Raw genomic sequence first — 20,056 nt, forward strand, 5'->3', positions numbered from 1 at the left:
AGGTCACGATCTCGCGGTCCGTGAGTTCGAGCCCCGCGTCAGGCTCTGGGCTGATGGCTCGGAGCCTGGAGCCTGTTTCCGATTCTGTGTCTCCCTCTCTCTGCCCCTCCCCCGTTCATGCTCTGTCTCTCTCTGTTCCAAAAATAAATAAAAAACGTTGAAAAAAAAAATTAAAAAAAAAATAATGACATCTTGCCATTTGCAACAACATGGATGGAACTACAGGGTCTTAGGCTAAGCAAAACAAGTCAGAGAAAGACAAATACCATATGATTTCACTCATGGGTGGAATTTAAGAAATAAAACAAATGATCATAGGGGAGAAAAAGGGAGAGGCAAACTAAGAAAGAGACTCTTCACTATACAGAACAAACTGATGGTTACCAGAGGGGAGGTGGTTGGGGCCGGGGAGAGGGGGGGTGGCGCAGAACAGGTTAAACAGGTGACAGGAATTAAGGAATGCACTTGTTGTGATGAGCACCAGGTGTTATATGTAAGTGTTGAATCACTAAATTGTACCAATGAAACTAATTACACTCTATGTTAACAAACTGGGATTTAAATAAAAACTTAAAAAAAAATTACCAGAGAATTTGAGGGATGAAAGTGGAATGATCTAGACCAAACATTCATGGTATAAGGCACAGAGCGGATAAGAGGCATAAGGGCATGTCCATGACTCTACAAGTTAGCACATGACTGGACTGGCTCAAGGTTCCTGATCAAACATCATGCTACCTTCATTATCATGGACTCATCACATAGTCTCAGCTACACAAAACAGCTCCCCACGGACCGTATTAAATAGCATACCACCAAGGACTGTCCAGGCTTTCCTTCCTAACAAACACTTTTACACAAAACACTTAATCCTCTCAGTTTCTCACGAATCAACGAGAGACCAAAAACACTTTCTTAGGTATTTTAGTTGAAATGATAGCCATACAAAAGAGTTAAGAAGTGTTCAGTTACTAAGTATATCACTCAGTATATCACTGAGTATATCTGAGGCATTAAAATTATACACATTGTACGGGAATATTTACTTTAACATTCACGTGCTTTACTGAGAATTCTGAGTACTAAATCAACTCATTGACTTCGACTCCAAAAAGGTAATTGTAAGACATAATTGTATTTTTTTTTTACCAATGACCTAGTTAATGTTCCAAAAGAATTTAAAATAAATATTGTGATGTTTATCCAAAACAATCATTCCCACACTCATCTTCCAGTATCTAAAGTACCTGCCCTCCTTTTCCTAAAGTAAATTTACATTTGGTTTTGATAACAGATTTTTTTTCAGCCTGGAATTTGATAAGCTTATCAATTTAAGATAAAAACTCAAACTCCAATTTCACAAACTGGCTAGAAAATTCAGTGACAATTCTAGGGACAACACAAATACCACTATTATCAGCTTTATTTGTACCTTCTCCAATTCTTTGTTCCTTTATGCATAAATGAAAAGAATTCTTTTGATTTACAACATCCATTTCAGCAATCAGTTTCCTTTGTAAAGGAGTTCATCAGCCATATGGCCTGTTACTTCTTTGAGTAAATTTCAACTTCAAAATCTATCCAATCCATAGCAGAAGCTTCGGTGGTAGGATCTTTCTTGTTCTCAATTGTTTCTTAATTCTCTCTCTTATCTAAACTTCTCTACCTTGCTTAAATGGAAAACAATAGTGAACCTATCTAAGCTTGAAGGATAACAGCCAGTTATAAAACCTCCACTGTCACTATGATTATTCTCTAACCTTCTTTACTCTCCAGGTTCAAAACAAAACAAAACAAAAAAACTTCAGATTTTCTAAATTCCTCACATGTCATTACTCTTTTAAAAAAAAAAAAAAGCAAACACAAAACCTGGAAAGTTACTATTTTGGTTCTTAAGATGATGAAGAAAGTAGAGCCAAGTAGAGTAAAAAGCAAACAAAATCAAAGAAACCAATAAAATCAAGAAAGGACTAAAGACAAGCAATCAAGTCTAACATTTCCAGAGAAGATTCATTCTCAAATATTTTTCTTAGTTTCATCTTTATTTATGTCAAAGTTCAGAGCGATATGGATATTTTTAAATTTTTATTAAAAAAAATTTTTTTAATGCTTATTTCTGAGAGATAGAGACAAGCATGAGCGGGAGAGGGGCAGAAAGAGGGAGACACAGAATCAGAAGCAGGCTCCAGGCTCCGCACAGAGCCTGACGCAGGGCTCGAACCTGTGAACCACGAGATCATGACCTGAGCTGAAGTCAGATGTTCAACTGACTGAGCCACCCAGGAGCCCCTGGATATTTTTAAAGCAACATCTTGTTTTCTTACATTCGCACTATGATGTGTTTACGGAAAAGCGGAGAGTAAAATAAGGGTACGAAAAAAGTAATTTCTAAAATTCTTCTTTAAATTTCAATTACACTTGCAACTTTATAAGGAGTTTTACTTCTCATTCTGGGATCTCGCTCTGTGGAGATACCATTCCTCAGCCTTTTGGCTTTCTTCTAGTTTATAGTAACTATGTAACTCAAAATAACTTTTATATTCTGCCATTCCTTGACTTTGTTTGCTGTTCTTAATATTGTTGCTTGACTTCTTCCTGTGGAAAATTAATTTCCCACCCACCCACCCCACCAAACAAAGCCTCTTCCCTCCTCCCAATAAAGTTATAGCATCACGATGGGGGTGCCTGCGTGGCTCAGTCAGTTAAGCCTCTGACTTCAGCTCAGGTCACGATCTCACCGTTTGTGAGTTTGAGCCCTGCATCGGGCTCTGGGCTGACAGCTCGGGGGCTGGAGCCTGCTTCGGATTCTGTCTTTCCCTCTCTCTCTGCCCCTCCACTGCTCATACTCTGTCTCTCTGTCTCTATGCCTCTCAAAAATAAACATTAAAAAAATATTTAAGTTATGGCATAATGAGTCAACCTTCTATGATTCATTATTCTGATCACAAATCTACATAACTAAGCCACACCAGGTTCTATGATAACTTTCCCCCAGGTATTTCCTTGCGTGGATTGCTCTACATCTACCTGAGTCATGCACACACATCTCCAAAACAACCAAACCTCCAGCCTTCTGAAGAGCTGGGGAGGGGCAGTTGCCCCGCTCTGTGAGGACAGAGAGGTGACCTGGGAATCCAGTTGTAAAGTCCTTCAAACAATTCTCCGAATGCTACTACACGCCCTCGTCTCCTTGAGGTTTCAGCTTCCGCCGAATTCCTGTGGCTTTCTGGAGTTCTTAGAGAAGCTGGCTCTCCACCCACAGTCTTGGGTTTCAACCTTAGTCATACTGCTAACTCAGGTGTCACTCGCCCGCTTTCCCAATCTTTGTTGACATCTTTTGTCTGCTGTCATTTCCTCCCTCTCCTTTGTTCTCATGGGTTTGTTCCTTTTTAATCCTTTGATATCCTTTCAGTGTGGTTTACAGAGGGAACACAAATAAATGCATCTGTCCAATTCACCATGATTAACCGGAAGTATTGGTACTGATTATTTCTAAAGCACGATTTTCTACTTTCTTAACATAATCACACCCATTTCTCTTTGTCCATTCCAAGTTGTCTGTAGGCAAGTCTGAAGAGCTAATTGGATTCTTTTTTTTAAGTGGAGGCAACATTCAGTCCTAAGTAAAACTGTAAAGTAGATGAAATTCATGTTCAATGTTTTTAGCCTCCCCCATTCTTTTGCCATTTTCCCCACTTGATGGCACCCTTCTCCAAGATCCATTATCTTCATGTTTTGTCTTTCGCTCCCTCCCTCCCCCTGCTCTTCTCCTTCTTTCTCCCTCTCATTCTCTCTCCCTGTCTCTCTCTCTCCTCTTTCACTCACTCCAAGAAAATAGATCTATGGGCAGGAGAGAAACAAATGAACTTATTCATACTAGGGTGTAAATGATTGACACCATTAAGAGCTGTGTCCCAGAGCATTAATACAATGAAAACTCCTGGACTAAAATTAAGGTAAACTGAAATTTCCAAAGATAAATTTTGGAAATTCTCTCCGGAAGCAGGAATGTGTTGCGAGAGGAGTGGAGTACAGTGAAAAATGAGAGAAGGGGCAGAGAAAGTGAAATATGAAGGACCAACAAGGAAGATAGATTGGTGATAATTCAAGAGATAATTCAAGAGATAATTTCATCTTCTTCTTCCCATATATGCAAATCCAGAAGGAGCCAGAATAAAAAAAAAATTAAGAAAACAAAATACTATACATTGCAGAAACCATAACAGGAGACATGACACTGTGAAGGTACAAATACCATGAAAATTCTTCAGTATTCCGTGAAAAAAAGTATAAAATAAAAGAGTCCCAAATTCAACACATACCCCTACCTAGTTAATGTTAACAAGTGACCTGAGTTTTCTGGTTAGTGATGTCAGTGGCTAGAAAAGTCAGGTTTTGGATCAGGAAACCATGTTTTTTATGGACTACTCCAGAGCAAATAATAAAGGAAAAGAAGCCAGTGTTTCCCAGAAAGATAGCATTGTATTTGACATAAGCAAGAAATCCTCGTGACTACTGGACATTATTATGGGACCTTTCCACCCGTTATCCTAAGGCAAGTGGCTAGCACAAGCAGAGAAACTGAAGCAGGATGCCCTTGCTTTAAAAAAAAAAAAGAAAGAAAGAAAGAAAAGAAGGGGCTCCTGGGTGGCTTAATCAGTTGAGCGTCCAACTCTTGATATCACCTCAGGTCATGACCCCAGGGTCGTGAGATCGAGCCCTGCATCAGGCCCTGTGCTGTATATGGAGGCTGCTTGAGATTCTCTCTTTCTGCCTTTCTCCATTGCTCATGCTCTCTCTCTCTCTCTAAATAATAAAAAAATTTTTAATTAAAAAAAAAAGAAAAGAAAACAACAAACAACCAACCACCTAACTATGCATCTTTAAGTATGTTTGGATTTCCTTGAAGAGGAATTTTTATTTACTCATCAGTAAAATGAAGAGATGGGCCTAGATCTGTGGTTACCAATGCCACTAGGTGAAGCCACACTTTTCTGTCATTAAATCTCCACCAATTGAGAGAAAATGGTGAGGTTGTCATGAAGCCAACTTGACCCAATCCAAACACCAGGTCTTTACTCTGAGAGTGTGTCCCATCGTGCATGAAACAGTGATGAAAATAGCTGTTTGCTTTTCCTTCTCCTTCTTCTCCCCTCCCAACTCTTCCTTCTTCCCTTCAACTCCTTCTTTGGATTGTTCTTTCTTTTTTTTAACATTTATTCATTTTTGAGAGACAAAGAGAGACAGGGCGTGAGCGGGGGAGGGGCAGAGAGAGAGGGAGACAGAGAATCTGAAGCAGGCTCCAGCCCCTGAGCTGTCAGCACAGAGCCCGATGTGGGGCTTGAACCCACGAACTGTGAGATCGTGCCCTGAGCTGAAGTCGGATGCTTAACCGACTGAGCCACCCAGGCACCCCTGGATTGTTCTTATCACCAGAATTTAAGATTTGGTGGATTTCTATTGGTCGCCAACATTTAAAAAATGAAAACCACCTACTGTTCAATGATATATATCTAAAGCTTCTTCCAATATCAATGCAAATTAATTCCAAATGGCCCTCTAGTTTTTTTTTTTTTGCACCAGCAGATCTCAACAGATCTCTTAGTTCTTTTAAACCTGGGTCTTTTCTTACATTGTTATACCTCTTGGTTGGTGTATATTTAAATTATGAAAGAAAAAGTAATTTAATTTAATTTTTTTAATAGGCTCCATGCCCAACATGGGGCTTGAACTCACAACCCCAAGATTGAGGGTCACATGCTCCACCAACTGAACCAGCCAGATGCTCCCAAAAAGTAATTTAAAATGCAACAAGTACTCAACTGAAGGTCAACTGTGGTAGGTAGTTTTAGGGCTCACCTACACACCCGGTAATGGCAGCCTACAGGACTCATCGTGAAGATGAAATTATACAGTAAGCACCTTGTCTCCTTGTATGCTATAAACTAATGACGATAGCATTAATGGGTCTCTAAGGTGTTTTGTTCATTCTCTCCACCAGATTCAGAAAATGTCAACTGTCTAGGGGCGCCTGGGTGGCGCAGTCGGTTAAGCGTCCGACTTCAGCCAGGTCACGATCTCGCGGTCCGTGAGTTCGAGCCCCGCGTCGGGCTCTGGGCTGATGGCTCAGAGCCTGGAGCCTGTTTCCGATTCTGTGTCTCCCTCTCTCTCTGCCCCTCCCCCGTTCATGCTCTGTCTCTCTCTGTCCCAAAAATAAATAAACGTTGGAAAAAAAAAAAAAAAGAAAATGTCAACTGTCCATATTAAAAAATAAGAACAGTAATTACGTGAAACGGCTTTGATGTAGAAATGTTCAAAACTATGATGCTCTCACCTTGGTTTTGTCCATCTTTTGTTGGACATAGACCTAAAGCTCACATGGGTATTCCAGTAAGTTCTCACTGGCTAGATATTTCAAGCAAATACCAATGGGGGCTGGCAAACCCAGGGTCAGTGCCTGACAAGGACACATGTTTTATAATTTTTGATCATAAAGATCACTTTTACTCTAAAAGAACTAGATAAGGATTCAGAGACTGAAACTCCTGTCTTAGCTCTGCGTTTCACTTTGGAACCTCACCTCTTTGTGCCCTCGGTGTCTCGCCTCTAAGTGGGGAGAAGAATATCTCATCAGATATCTCTAATAATAACTCATGACACTCTGGTGAGGGAGCGGAGTCCAGAAAATCCTTTGAAAACTACAAAGCAGTATAAAAATACTTAAATGTTTGCTCCAATTCAATAAATATTTACTGCTTTGCCACTTCCAGAAACATCCTTACTTGTGTATAGCATCCAAGCGAAATACCATAAAGTACTACAAGTTTCCTTTCATGTACAATGACTAACTTTTCTATTTTCTATCAGTGGCCTTTATACAAAAGTCTGTGCCTTCTAAAAATGGCTCCATGAAGCAATTTCTTTGTGATGGTTAATTAAAGGCTCTGTTAACTTAGGAAGGCCACCAAAATTTCTTCTCAAACTTTTCCAAGAGATTAATTTTCCTATACTTGCTGTTCCGTTTACAGGAAGAAATCAAATGATTTCAAGATCCACAAAAACCAAACAAACAGCAGACAGCAATTTGTTTGAAGTAGCAGCTACAAATCCATTAGCAGCCAAACATAGGGACCTCCACCAGTGGTTTTCCCAGTATTTCAAATATGAGAACTCTATCATTTTTGTAAAACTTTATTTATTTTGAGAGAGAGAGAGAGAGAGAGAGAGAGAGAGAGAGAGAGAGAGAAAGGAGAGTGGGGGAGGGGCAGGGACAGAGAATCCCAAGCAGGCTCCACACTGTCAAAACTGGTCAAATCTGGTCCCAGGGGGGAGAAAAAAACAAAAAGCAAAAAACAAAAAAACAAAAAAAAAAAAACCCAAAACTGGTCCCAGGTCCAAGTTCAAGGAAAGGAGAAAGAGAATACCTTTTGATAGGTAGGAGTGGCAAGATTATATGGCAAAAGTGCTCGTGGAATGAGAGAGATTGCTGTGGTCGTCTTTGGAAATAATCTAGCACATATCCTCAAATGAAATTTTTAGATAATATAATCTAACTACACACACAATATTTGGAAAAGTGAAAATAGCACCTCAACAATAGTTTAACAGGGAAATAAAAGGGAAATAATTCATAAAATCTGTATTTCAATATGTATATGCTTAGCGATGACTGCACGAAAAGATCTAACAAAGCATCTAGATTCTTACATTGACTTGGAGATGAAGTTTTGATTTAAGAAAAGATACTAAGTCATCTCTAGACCTCTTCTAGGTCTAAGAGAGATAAACCAAACGAACAGAGACACAAGAGGACCCTAGAACAACAACAAAAATGTTAGGGTAAGTAGTAACACATCAGGTTTTTTTGTTTATAATAAGGAAAAATAATCAAGATAAATTAGAGGGGAAATACAATATTTTCAAAAATGATCTGGGCCTTATCTGTAAAGCATAAGATCAAAATAATTCCCTATGTGACTACAGAAAACATATCAATTATTTTAAAATTCTACCGCAGGTCAAAGCAGATATTCAGTTTCCAATACTTAAAAATAAAAAAATTTGGTGATCACATCTTTCAATACCCATACAGAATATCAGATGGGTTTTTAAGAAGTAAACAAAAAGGACTGTAGAAACTATACATGTCAGAGAAATATCAGAGCAAAACTGAAAAGTGGTAGGCAATCCTCAAATAAGTTTAAAATGTGATTTTCACATCATTAATTTATTTCACTACCAAAAAATTAAATACAGTTGACTCATGAACTCCTGAACAACTTGAGTGTTAGAGGCACAAACCCCCCCAACACCTCCCACCGTGTAGCTGAAAATCCAAATATAACTGTTCACCCCCGAAACTTTACTAATACCCTACTGTTGATCGGAAGCCTTACTGATAACATAAACAGTGAAATAGCACATTTTGTATGTTATATGTATTATATACTGTATTCTTACAATACAGAAAATGTGATTAAACAAATCATAAGGAAAAGAAAATACACTTAACAGCACCGTACTGTGTTTACTGGGGGAAAATCTGCAAATGAGCGGACCCACGTAGTTCAAACCCACGTAGGTCAAGGGCCAACTGTATATGGAAGGGCAACAATATGAAATATTTTTAAATAATATGTATTCAAATTTAGTGTGATTCCTGCATTTCACGTGCCTCTTAATATTGTTCGATTTCTTAGTCTGGTAAAGGGATTCTCAAATCTTCTTAATTACGTAATGTGATGGATCTCTTTGCTTTTGCAGTAACTGTGCTGACTGCATTAATACCCTTTTCAACTAACTGTGCGCAGCAAAGCTGGGACTGGGGTGAACAGTAAGGCATTCACTTGGGGCATAAAAGGTAAAGGGCTTCTTAGATATAAACTCCGTAATCAAAACAAACAATATGCAATCTACTAAAGCCTCTAATGAATGCCAAGACAACCTATCATGAACAAAGAAACAGAACCTTAAATATGCACAGTCTCTACAGAGTGACTAAGGTTTTCGGTAATTGTGACACAATATCATGCCATTTAACAATCCCTCTCCATATGGTTTCCCTTCCTCTCCGTTTTTATCTTATTTGTCCTTCCCTTCCCCTATGTTCATCTGCTAAGTTTCTCAAATGTCACATATGAGAACAAACTGAGGGTTGATGGAGAGGGTGTGGTTGGGGGGGCTGGGGCAAATGGGTGACGGGCATTAAGGAGGGCACTTTTGGGGATGAGCACTGGGTGTCATATGTAAGAGATGAATCACTGGGTTCTACTCCCGAAGCCAAGGCTACACTGTATGTTAACTAACTTGAAAATTAAAAAAAAAAAAAAAAATCAAAAAAAGAATCCTTCTCCATAACGACTTCTCCCTAAATTATGAGCCTTTGGGGGGGTAGCTTCTTACAAAACTGTTCAGTAATACTTTCTACTGATGGGCTACTGATTTGCCCTTGTATGAAAGTTCTACTGACATATTCGCAGCAGGATGCTGGTTCAGTGTATCTTTTTATATTCTAGCAAGACACGGGAAAAGTTTTCATGGTGCGGAACTGGATCGAAGCCTTTGGGGACATCAAGCATGGCTGGCCCCTTCTGCTAAGTGCCAGCAGTACCCCCACATAGCAAATCCTCGCGTCGACCCCAAATGCCTCACGTTTCCAAACTCGCTGGCAGCCGAGGCACTGCCCTGAGCGAGAACAACTGAAGAGGTAACGTCAAGAGGTGAGTCAAATGAGCACAGGCTGCGCGTACGTGTGTTTTGAAAATTGCCCTCGGATACACATCCACGGTTGATTTGAACTATAATTAAAGTCACACTTGAAGGCTCTCTGGGGCTTTTAAAAATTAAAGAGCTTTTAAGATACAATCCTGCATGCCCTGCTTTAAAAACCAGACAATGATAAATGCTTAAAGCCGAAGCAACCACAACGCTAATCACAACACTACTGAAAGCTCTCCAAAGGAAGAGACACAGTAACTATACTGTCACTCCTTGCTTTCGTTTAGCCACTAAATGCAATTAAGGGTTATTATGTTTTATTTAGTCATGGTTTTACCTTTTGTTGTTGTTGTTCCAAATTTTGGCTTTTAAATGTTGGTAGTCTATCGGTGCATCTCAATAAATTATTTCTATTGCATTAATTCACAATAGCCATCAACTCTTGATGTCCGAAAGTCCATTTGTCGGGGGCGGGGGGGGGGGGTGCGAAAGGTAAGATTTATGGGAAGGAATGTCCCAAACCCCCATACATTAAAAAAGAATCCTAAAACATCATGGATTTTGCTGTGGTTACCAATTCTGAAAGCGCATATAAACCCTAGGCTTTTTGTTGTTTTGTTTTGTTCAGGCAATAGCAAAATCTAATCAGTATCAAATCAGATCGACTGAAAGGAGTTTCAGGTGCCCGTGTGAGTTCTTCTTTCCATCTTAATGGTGTGATAATTTATGCCACTTAAGGGTGCATGCATTTTACCATGTAACCTCTTAATCCCATGTTCCAACACTTAGTTAACCATACTTTTAACTTATGTTCTAAATGTTTATGTATTTATATTTGACAGAGAGAGAACACAAGTGGGGGAAGGTCAGAGACAAAGAGGGAGGCAGAGAATCTCAAGCAGGCTTTGCGTTATCAGCACCAAGCCCAACCCAGGGCTCAAACTCAGGAACCGTGAGATCATGACCTGAGCTGAAATCAGGAATCAGACACTTAACCAACTGAGGCACCCAGATGCCCCCACATACATTAATTTAACTAACAGTTATAATCGAAGCAGTCTGAGCATTCTTTATTGCGAATAGATGTCTTAGATGATCAAAATGGAGAATGTTTACTAAAAATATTCCTATATTATAGATTTTTTGGGTAATGAAGAATTTGGGCTGGTGTTCACAGTGGCATGAACAATAATGTGTTGCACACCTGTAGAGCACTCAGTAGGTTTCCGTGGGTATGATTAGGATTTTGTGAATTTTCCAAAACCTGTTCCAGCCACAAAAAGACAGCTGGTTTAATTAACCGATAGGTAACTTGAATTGCCCATTTTTCTGTTGTCCTGTAATATTTTACATCAGAGTTCAAAGACATTAAAGAGGCTAAAGTAACAAATCACTTGCTTTCTGAAATTCCTAAAATAGTCAGTTTTCAAACTGCCCATAAAAAATCTGATCACTTATTTTATAAAATGCTAGAGCCATAGGAGATATAAACAATTCTTTGTTTCTTTATTCTTGTCCTTTTTCTCTTCCTTTCTTTTCTTTCTTTTTCTTTCTTCCTTTCTTCTTTCTTTCTTTTTGTAAATAGAATATGTCCCCAGTGAGACTTTTTTTAACCTAGTTATTGATTTATAGTCTCAAGACTATTTCATTAGGAAGCTTTCTTTCCCATTTGGGCAATTTATTTTTGGCATGAGAATCTAGGCCAGATACAAGGTTCCTTGAATAATTTCTGGAATAAAAACTATTGAAAATTCTCTACAAATATAATCTGAATTTCGAGCATTGAAATTATATTAAAAGCCTCTCTATAATTCAAAGTATATTATATGTTCCAATATAGTATATGTATTTAAGGCAAATTTACAGGTCTGCAGCATCCATTCTGCTGAATGGACAAAATTATGTGCCATCTGAAGTATGAAATTTGGTGACTATAAATTTATCTAGCTATGTCTTCAATGAACACAATATGATAAGTACAATATAATATTATGATCCTTTATCAGCCATCACTATTAAGCATTTATTAGTTACCTACAAATACAGTTCTTTCCCTTAAGAAGTTTGAGATGTAGGAAGAAATAGCAAGATGAACACAGATCTATTGCTAGTCGCATACAGTGTGAACACTGGGATAGAAAATCTAAAATGGAGAGCTTTTTAGAAAAGTTTTGAAAAATATTTTCTAAGTTCAGTAAATAGTTTCTTGCATTCCTATAGGCAATAAATAAATACGAAAAATACACAATTAATGAGGTATCATCCACAAAAGCAACAAAGATATACCTCTCTGACAAGAGGTCAACTGTGAAACTCAGCTTTCTCCCGCGTGGTCACCTTCCAACATCAGCACCTGATTTTGCATTTGTAATGGGGTATTCTTTTGCTTAAAGTAAGCCTCCAACGTTGCATGAGCTTCAGACCCCACAAAACCCGGATCTGTCCCAGTGAGGCAATAAATAATATGATTTCCATAAGTGAGTACAATACTTGGCTGAATATTTCAAAACGCTATAACCAGAGACATATACCAGATTCCTAGATGACAAAACTCAATACTATTAAAATGTCAAGTCTCTCAAAATCAAATTGAGCGTTTAATGCAAGTGCAATAAATATTCCACTAGTATTTAGAAAGCATAACAAAACCTAACCTGGGAAACATCTGGGAAAAAATAGGAATCACTAAGAAATTTTTGAAAAGAATGATTCATTGAATGTGAGGTACAGGGCTGGGGAAAAAAAGACTTGTTCGTCCAGATACAAAACATACTACAAACCTTCAATAATTTAAACAATGCTACTGCTGTAGGAATAGACACAGTGAACAAAACAGACATCAGTACATATAAAAGATTAAGAAATGATGAAAGAGACACACAAATTCAACAGGAGAGGGAAGAAGTGTTAGAAAAATGGTAATGTTATAATTGGTTAGATCTTTGAAAGTGAAAATCCATTTAGATCTAACTCGGATTTAAATAAAATTTTTAAAAATCCATTTAGATCTTAATCTTACACCATTCACTCAAACTAAAGAGATAAAGTGATGAAATACTTTTAAAGATTAAATTATAGGGGCGCACGGGTGGCTCAGCCAGTTGAGCACCAACTTCAGCTCAAGTCACGACCTCGCAGTTCAGGGGTTCGAGCCCTGCGTCAGGCTCTGTGCTGACAGCTCAGAGCCTGGAGCCTGCTTCGGATTCCGTGTCTCCCTCTCTCTCTGCCCCTCCTCCACTTGCACTGTTTCTCTCTCTCTCTCAAAAATAAACACCTAAAAAATTATTAAAAAGATTAAATTATATAAAAATTATAAGAAAGTGAACATTAACATTTCTCAAACTTGACAGAAGAATAATTTGTTAAAGCATAGAAACAATGAAAGGAATTACAAAATAAAATACTGGCAGAACTGACAGGATAAAAATTAAAATTAATTCGCACACAGAAAAACATTACTCAAATTAAAGGGAAGCAATTTTGGGGATAAAATACTCTCTTCAAGTATGCCAGATTAGTATCAACCTTATATAAAGAGCTCACACAAATCCATAAGAAAAGTACTAAGACCCCAATAGATAACTATGCAAAAATCATACATAGTCTGTCAGTACTCCAAAAATTGAAACGTGGATTTACCATACGGCCCAGCAATTGTATTTCCAGTATATACACAAGAGAGGGAAGCATATATGTCCACACAAAAACTTTGTACATTTATGTTCAAAGAAGCATTACGTAGGATAGTTAAAAAGTGGAAACAGCATGGGGCGCCTGGGTGGCGCAGTCGGTTAAGCGTCCGACTTCAGCCAGGTCACGATCTCGCGGTCCGTGAGTTCGAGCCCCGCGTCAGGCTCTGGGTGGATGGCTCGGAGCCTGGAGCCTGTTTCCGATTCTGTGCCTCCCTCTCTCTCTGCCCCTCCCCCGTTCATGCTCTGTCTCTCCCGTTCATGCTCTGTCTCTCTCTGTCCCAAAAATAAATAAAAAACGTTGAAAAAAAAAAAAAAGTGGAAACAGCCCAAATAACCACCAACTGTGACTGGACAGATACAATGTGTTATTTCCATCCAATGGAATATTACAGTGAAAACTTATGCAAAAAGAAGCCAGTCAGAAAAGAAGATAGATTACGCAGTTATATGAAATATCATATTCTATGAAACAGTCATGATTCTGTGAAATACCCAGAATAGCAGACATAATCAGACAGAAAATTTAAAATTAGGGGTTGCCCAGCTGGGAGGGGGTTAGGAAGTGAGAAACGACTACCAATGCATATGAGGTTCCTCCTTGGGCTGATGAAAATATTCTAAAATTGATTGTGGTGATGGTTGTACCACACCACAGCAATATGCTAAAATTCACTGAACTGTACTCTACAACTGGGTGAATTATATGATATGTGAATACTGTACATTCGATATGCAATATATACAGTATACAATACGGTATATTCAATATGCAATATATAACATGATATCACTATACTACATACTATATCAATATACAATATTATAAATACCTTTATAATAACAACACTCTTATCTTTTTAAATTATTTTTTAATCTTTATTTATTTGTGAGAGAAAGAGAGACAGAGTGCAAGTGAGGGAGGAACAGAGAGGGAGCCACAGAATCCTAAGCAGGCTCCAGGCTCCGAGCTGTCAGCACAGAGCCCGATGCGGGGCTCCAACTCATGAACCACGAGATCGTGACCTGAGCCAAAGTTGGATGCTCAACCAACTGGGCCGCCCAGGTGCCCCAACACTCTTTTTTTTGTTGTTGTTAAGAATGTACAGCCGGATCACAGAAGAGAAAGCAAGCTAACAAACACGAGGAAACTATCAACATCCTTAGTAATCAAAAAAATGAGATAAATGAGATACTATTATTATCAAAAAATAGGGGGAAATTTTTTAAATAATAATTGTCACTGCTGTTAGAAGTATGGCAAAAACATGGGGCACCTGGGTGGCGCAGTCGGTTAAGCGTCCGACTTCAGCCAGGTCACGATCTCGCGGTCCGGGAGTTCGAGCCCCGCGTCAGGCTCTGGGCTGATGGCTCAGAGCCTGGAGCCTGTTTCCGATTCTGTGTCTCCCTCTCTCTCTGCCCCTCCCCCGTTCATGCTCTGTCTCTCTCTGTCCCAAAAATAAATAAACGTTGAAAAAAAAAATTTAAAAAAAAAAAGAAAAAAAAAAAGAAGTATGGCAAAAACAGATATTCTCATGTATTGTCTGCGAGGGTGCGGACTGGCACAGCCCTTTCTGAAGGCAGGTTACCAATATATGTTAAGAATTCTAAATACAGTCATACTCTGCCCCAGCGGTGCTGTCTATAGAAATATTACCCAGAAAATTCATCCTAAATATGAGGGAAAAATCATTATATATAAAGACCCACATTTCGGTATTTTGTATCACACTGAAGAAATGAAACATCTTAAATGTTCACTGACAGGGAAATAATTAAGAGTGCTGTGGTATACACACTAGATGGAATATTGTACAGCAGCTAAAAATATAGGATATGCTCATATGGGAAAATTACTATTACGTGCATGATATCAGGAAAAAAACAGCACGGTGCACCTGGGTGGCTCAGTCTTTGGCTCAGGTCATGATCTCCCAGTTCCCAAGTTCGAGCCCATCAGGCTCGCGGCTGTCAGTGCAGAACCCACTTCGGATCCTCTGCCGCCACTTCGTTTGCCCCCACCCCCTCGCGCATGCTCTCACTCCCCAAAATAAATAAAACATTAAAAAAAAAGAAAAATACAACAGCCCCAAATTATAGAAACAGTATGCTCAGAGCTAAGCTTAACTTTTTTCTTCTTTCTTTCTATTTTTAAATCATCTTGAATATGCCACATTTAGAAACGTCTTATAATAGCTAAGAGAATAAATTAGTGATCATGTACACCTCCATCCGTTTTATGAGATGTATTTTTCCTCCAGTCTTAACTCCACTTTACAACTACATTTACAGTAAATATTTACCCCTCCAACTATTTCCAATCTAGATTCGTTAAATATGTTTTTAAAGAAAAGATTTTAAATTATTACAAATAGGGGCACCTGGGTGGCTCAGTTGGTTGAGCGACCGACTTTGGCTCCGGTCATGATCTCGCAGTTTATGAGTTCGAGCCTTGCATCGGGCTCTGTGCTGACAGCTCAGAGCCTAGAGCTTAATTCAGATTCTATGTCTCCCCCTCTCTCTGCCCCTCCCCAGCTCACGCTCTGTGTCTCTCTATAATAAATAAACATTAAAAAAATTTTTTTTAATTATTACAAATAGAATCAAATATGGCAACCTCTTTTAAGGACAGCCACTCACAATCAGAATGGAATACTCTTTATTTAAAAAAAAAACACAGGTGGCAACATTCTACATATAATAGCTGATTTATTCGTTGCTTAATTTCAGAAGCTTAGAATATTTCTTTGAAACAAAAGATAAAATGTTCCCATAGTTTTCATCATTGGCAACCTGGCACACAAAACTTCAAAGAAAGGCAGATTAGAGATAATAAAAAGAAGGCTGAGGAAGGACAGGATTTTAATGAAAAGTTGCGATTTGCAAGTCGTAATAATATAACTTACATTAAACAGAGTACAAACCTTCAGAATTTTTTAAAAAATGTTTTGATGTTTATTTTTGAGAGAGAGAGAAAGAGAGAGAGAGAGAGAGAGAGAGCATGAATGGGGGAGGGGCAGAGAGACAGGGAGACAGAATCCAAAACAGGCTCCAGGCTCTGAGCCGTCAGCACAGAGCCTGACGAGGGGCTCGAACTCAGGAACCATGAGATCATGACCTGAGCTGAAGTCGGACACTTAAGCAACCGAGCCACCCAGGTGCCCCCAAGCCTTCAGAAATTTTAATCTGAGCTTTAAAACACTGAAAGTTGAATCAGGAATCACTGCTCTCCACAAAGTACTTCTTGTCCTCCTTCCACCCCATCTCCTTTCTACAAAAATCACCATAATCAAAATGCTGTACAATTTTCCTCAACACCGCTTATTTCATTGAGGCCAAAAGCTAAGTGAATACACGTGAGCTTCGAATCAAAGAAACACAGTGTGTGTGCTGATTCACTTTACCTTGACTCAGCCAATCAGAATCTAATGTTGCCTTAGAAAGCCTCACGCCTGGGGGGGGGGGGGAGGGGGGGGCGGTGGCTCAGTCAGTTAAACCTCTGACTCTTGATTTGGGTGCAGGCCATGACCTCATGGTTCACAGGCTCGAGGTCCGTGTTGGGCTCCACACTGTCGGCACAGAGCCTGCTTGGGATTCTCTCCCTCCCTCTCTGCCCTTCCCGTGCTCTCGCTCTCTCTCTCAACGTAAAGAAATAAATAAACATATATATATAAAGAAACCCTCATGCTTATCACAAAAATAACTGTTGCTTCATTGTTAAAGCACTAAATGCCTACGCAGAAATAATTTTTAAAATCTATGAGTAAACAGTCAACATTTCAGGAAATACAAAACGGAAATTTTTATTATCCTAATTGCCTTTCTAATATCGTTATATGAGGGCTCTGAGTAGGAGAACCATTTCACCTTGCTGTCATTCATTTCTTGTTCCCCCAAAACTTCGGCAATATAAAGAGAAGAAATAGCATACGCTCTGACTTTCTTCGTCTGTATGCACTGCGTAGCATGTATCTCATTACATACAAATGTATTTGTCAGATTCAACTACATTCAATTATTTTATAGCTTTCGTGGCCTACGTGAAAAAAATGGAAACAAATGGAAACAAAACTTCAATGAGAAACAAAGAAAACCTTTTTTAATTAAAAAAAAATTTTTTTTAATGTTTATTTATTTTTTAGAGACACAGCGTGAGCAGGGGAGGGGCAGAGAGAGACAGAGACACAGAATCCGAAGCAGGCTCCAGGCTCCGAGCTGTCAGCACAGAGCCCGACGCGGGGCTCGACCTCACAAACTGCTCAATCATGACCTGAGCCAAAGCTGGACGCTTAACCGACTGAGCCACCTAGGCTCCCCACAAAGAAAACTTCAATAAATTACAAAAGTAGACAGTATACTGGCCATGTTCTCTGACTACCATGATATGACTGTAAATTTATAAAATCGATTTTGAAAATATGACATACACCACTTGAAAAAAATTTTTAAACCTCTTCTGAATAACGTTTAAGTAAAAAAAAAAAGCAAGCAATAATTCTACATTACCTATAAATAATTAAGCGGAAAATTCTTCTCTGTTTGGCAAGTTTAGATCTAAATGATTTCAGTATTTTTTTTAAAAAAATTAAAATATAAGAACCAAGCTTGTAACTTTTCAAAGAACTAGAACATACAATCCTACAATTTGTATGGAACTACAATTTGTATGGCCCTGAATAGCCAAAGCAATCTTGAAAAAGAACAGATCTGGAGGTATTACAATCCCAGAATTCAAGATATACTACAAAGCTGTACTAATCAAAATAGTATGGTACTGGCACAAAAATAGACAAATGGAACAGAATAGAGAGTCCAGAAATAAACTCACAATTATATGGTCAACTAATCTACAACAAAGGAGGCAAGAATATACAATGGGAGAAAGACAGTCTCTTTAACAAATGGTGTTGGGAAAACTGGACAGCTACATGCAAAAGAATGAAATTGGACCACTTTCCTACTCCATTCACAAAAATAAACTCAAAATGGATTAAGAGCCTACATGTGAGACCTGAGACCATATAAATCCTAGAAGAGAGCACAGGCAGTCATTTCTGTCATCACCTGTCACAACATTTTTCTAGATGTCTCCCGGGGCAAGAGAAACAAAAGCATACATAAACTATGAGGACTACATCAAAATACAAAAGGCTTTTGCACAGCAAAGGAAACAGTCAATAAAACAGAAGACAACCTATTGAATGGGAGGAGATATTTGCAAATGACATATCCAATAAAGGGTTAATATCCAAACTATACAAAGAAGTTACGTCTCAACACCAATAAAACAAATAATCTGATTTAAAAACAGGCAGAGAATGTGAATAGACATTTTTTCCAAAAAAGACATGTAGACGGCCAACAGATACATGAAAAAGTGTTCAACGTTACTCATCATCAGGGAAATGCAAATCAAAACCACAATGAGATACATCTACCAGAATAGCAAAAAACAAGTGTTAGTGAGGATATAGAGAAAAGGGAACCCTCATGCACTGTTGGTGGGAATGCAAACTGGTGCAGCCACTGTGGAAAACAGTATACACGTTCCTCAAAAAATTAAAAACAGAATTACCATATGATCCGGTAGTAATTCCACTAAGAATTTACCCAAAGAATACAAAAACACTAATTTGAAAAGACAGATGCACCCCTCTGTTTATTGCAGCATTATTTACATTAGCCAAAGTACGTAAGCAACCCAAGTGTCCATTGATAGATGAATGGATAAAGAAGATATGGTGAATATGCACAATGGAATATTACTCAGCCATAAAAGAGTAAAATCTTGCCATTTGCGACATGGATAGATCTACAGAGAAAGACAAATACCATATGATTTCACTGATATGTGGAATTTCAGAAACAAAAATAAATGAGCATAGGAAAAAGAGAAAGAGATGAACCAAGAAACACACTATTTAAAAAACAAATTTTTAATGTTTCTCCATTTTTGGGAGACAGAGACAGAGCACAAGTGGGGGAGGGGCAGAGAAAGAGGGAGACAGAATCCGAAGCAGGCTCCAGGCTCTGAGCTGTCAGCACAGAACCTGACGCGGACTCAAACTCACAAATCGCTAGATCATGACCTGAGCTGAAGTTGGACACTTAACCAACTGAGCCACCCGGGAGCCCCGTAACACACTCATAACTGTAGAGAACAAACTGGTGGATACAGAGGGGAGGTGGGTGGGGGGAGGATGGGTGAAATAGGTGAAGGGGATTAAGAAAACACTTGTCATGATAAGCACTGAGAAATATGTAGAATTGTTGAATCACTATGTCGTATGTGAAACTAATAAAACACTGTATGTAAATTATACTGGAATTTTAAAAAAAGAAGAACCAAGCATGTAACTAAAAGAAAGAAGAAAGAAAGAAAGAAAGAAAGAAAGAAAGAAAGAAAGAAAGAAAGAAAGAAAGCAAAAGTAGCAGTGACTTCAGGAAAACAGGAAGAATTAATAAATAGCAAACATAAAAGGGAAAATAAGTAAACAACACAAAAAAATGTCTACGCTTGTGCATCCACTGATGGTATGCCCCACCCCACCAGACCCCCCTCAGGTTCAAGTCCGCTGCTTGGAGTACTGGCGGCTGATGATTCCAGTTGAATTCATCCTCTGGAATTACCCTCAGTCAAAGGAAGTTGC

General features: G+C 38.7%; 1 long non-coding RNA gene across 1 annotated transcript; it reads left to right on the forward strand.

Moving 5' to 3' along the window:
• The first annotated feature begins 264 nt into the window (after positions 1–264).
• LOC115519454 lies at positions 265–19,629 on the forward strand. The gene is made up of 3 exons (XR_003970518.1): positions 265–397; positions 13,961–13,963; positions 19,606–19,629. It is a non-coding gene; the product is annotated as an uncharacterized LOC115519454 (long non-coding RNA).
• The last annotated feature ends 427 nt before the right edge of the window (positions 19,630–20,056 follow it).

The sequence above is a fragment of the Lynx canadensis genome, chromosome B4 (assembly GCF_007474595.2).
Source record: "Lynx canadensis isolate LIC74 chromosome B4, mLynCan4.pri.v2, whole genome shotgun sequence".
Lineage (NCBI taxonomy): Eukaryota > Metazoa > Chordata > Mammalia > Carnivora > Felidae > Lynx > Lynx canadensis.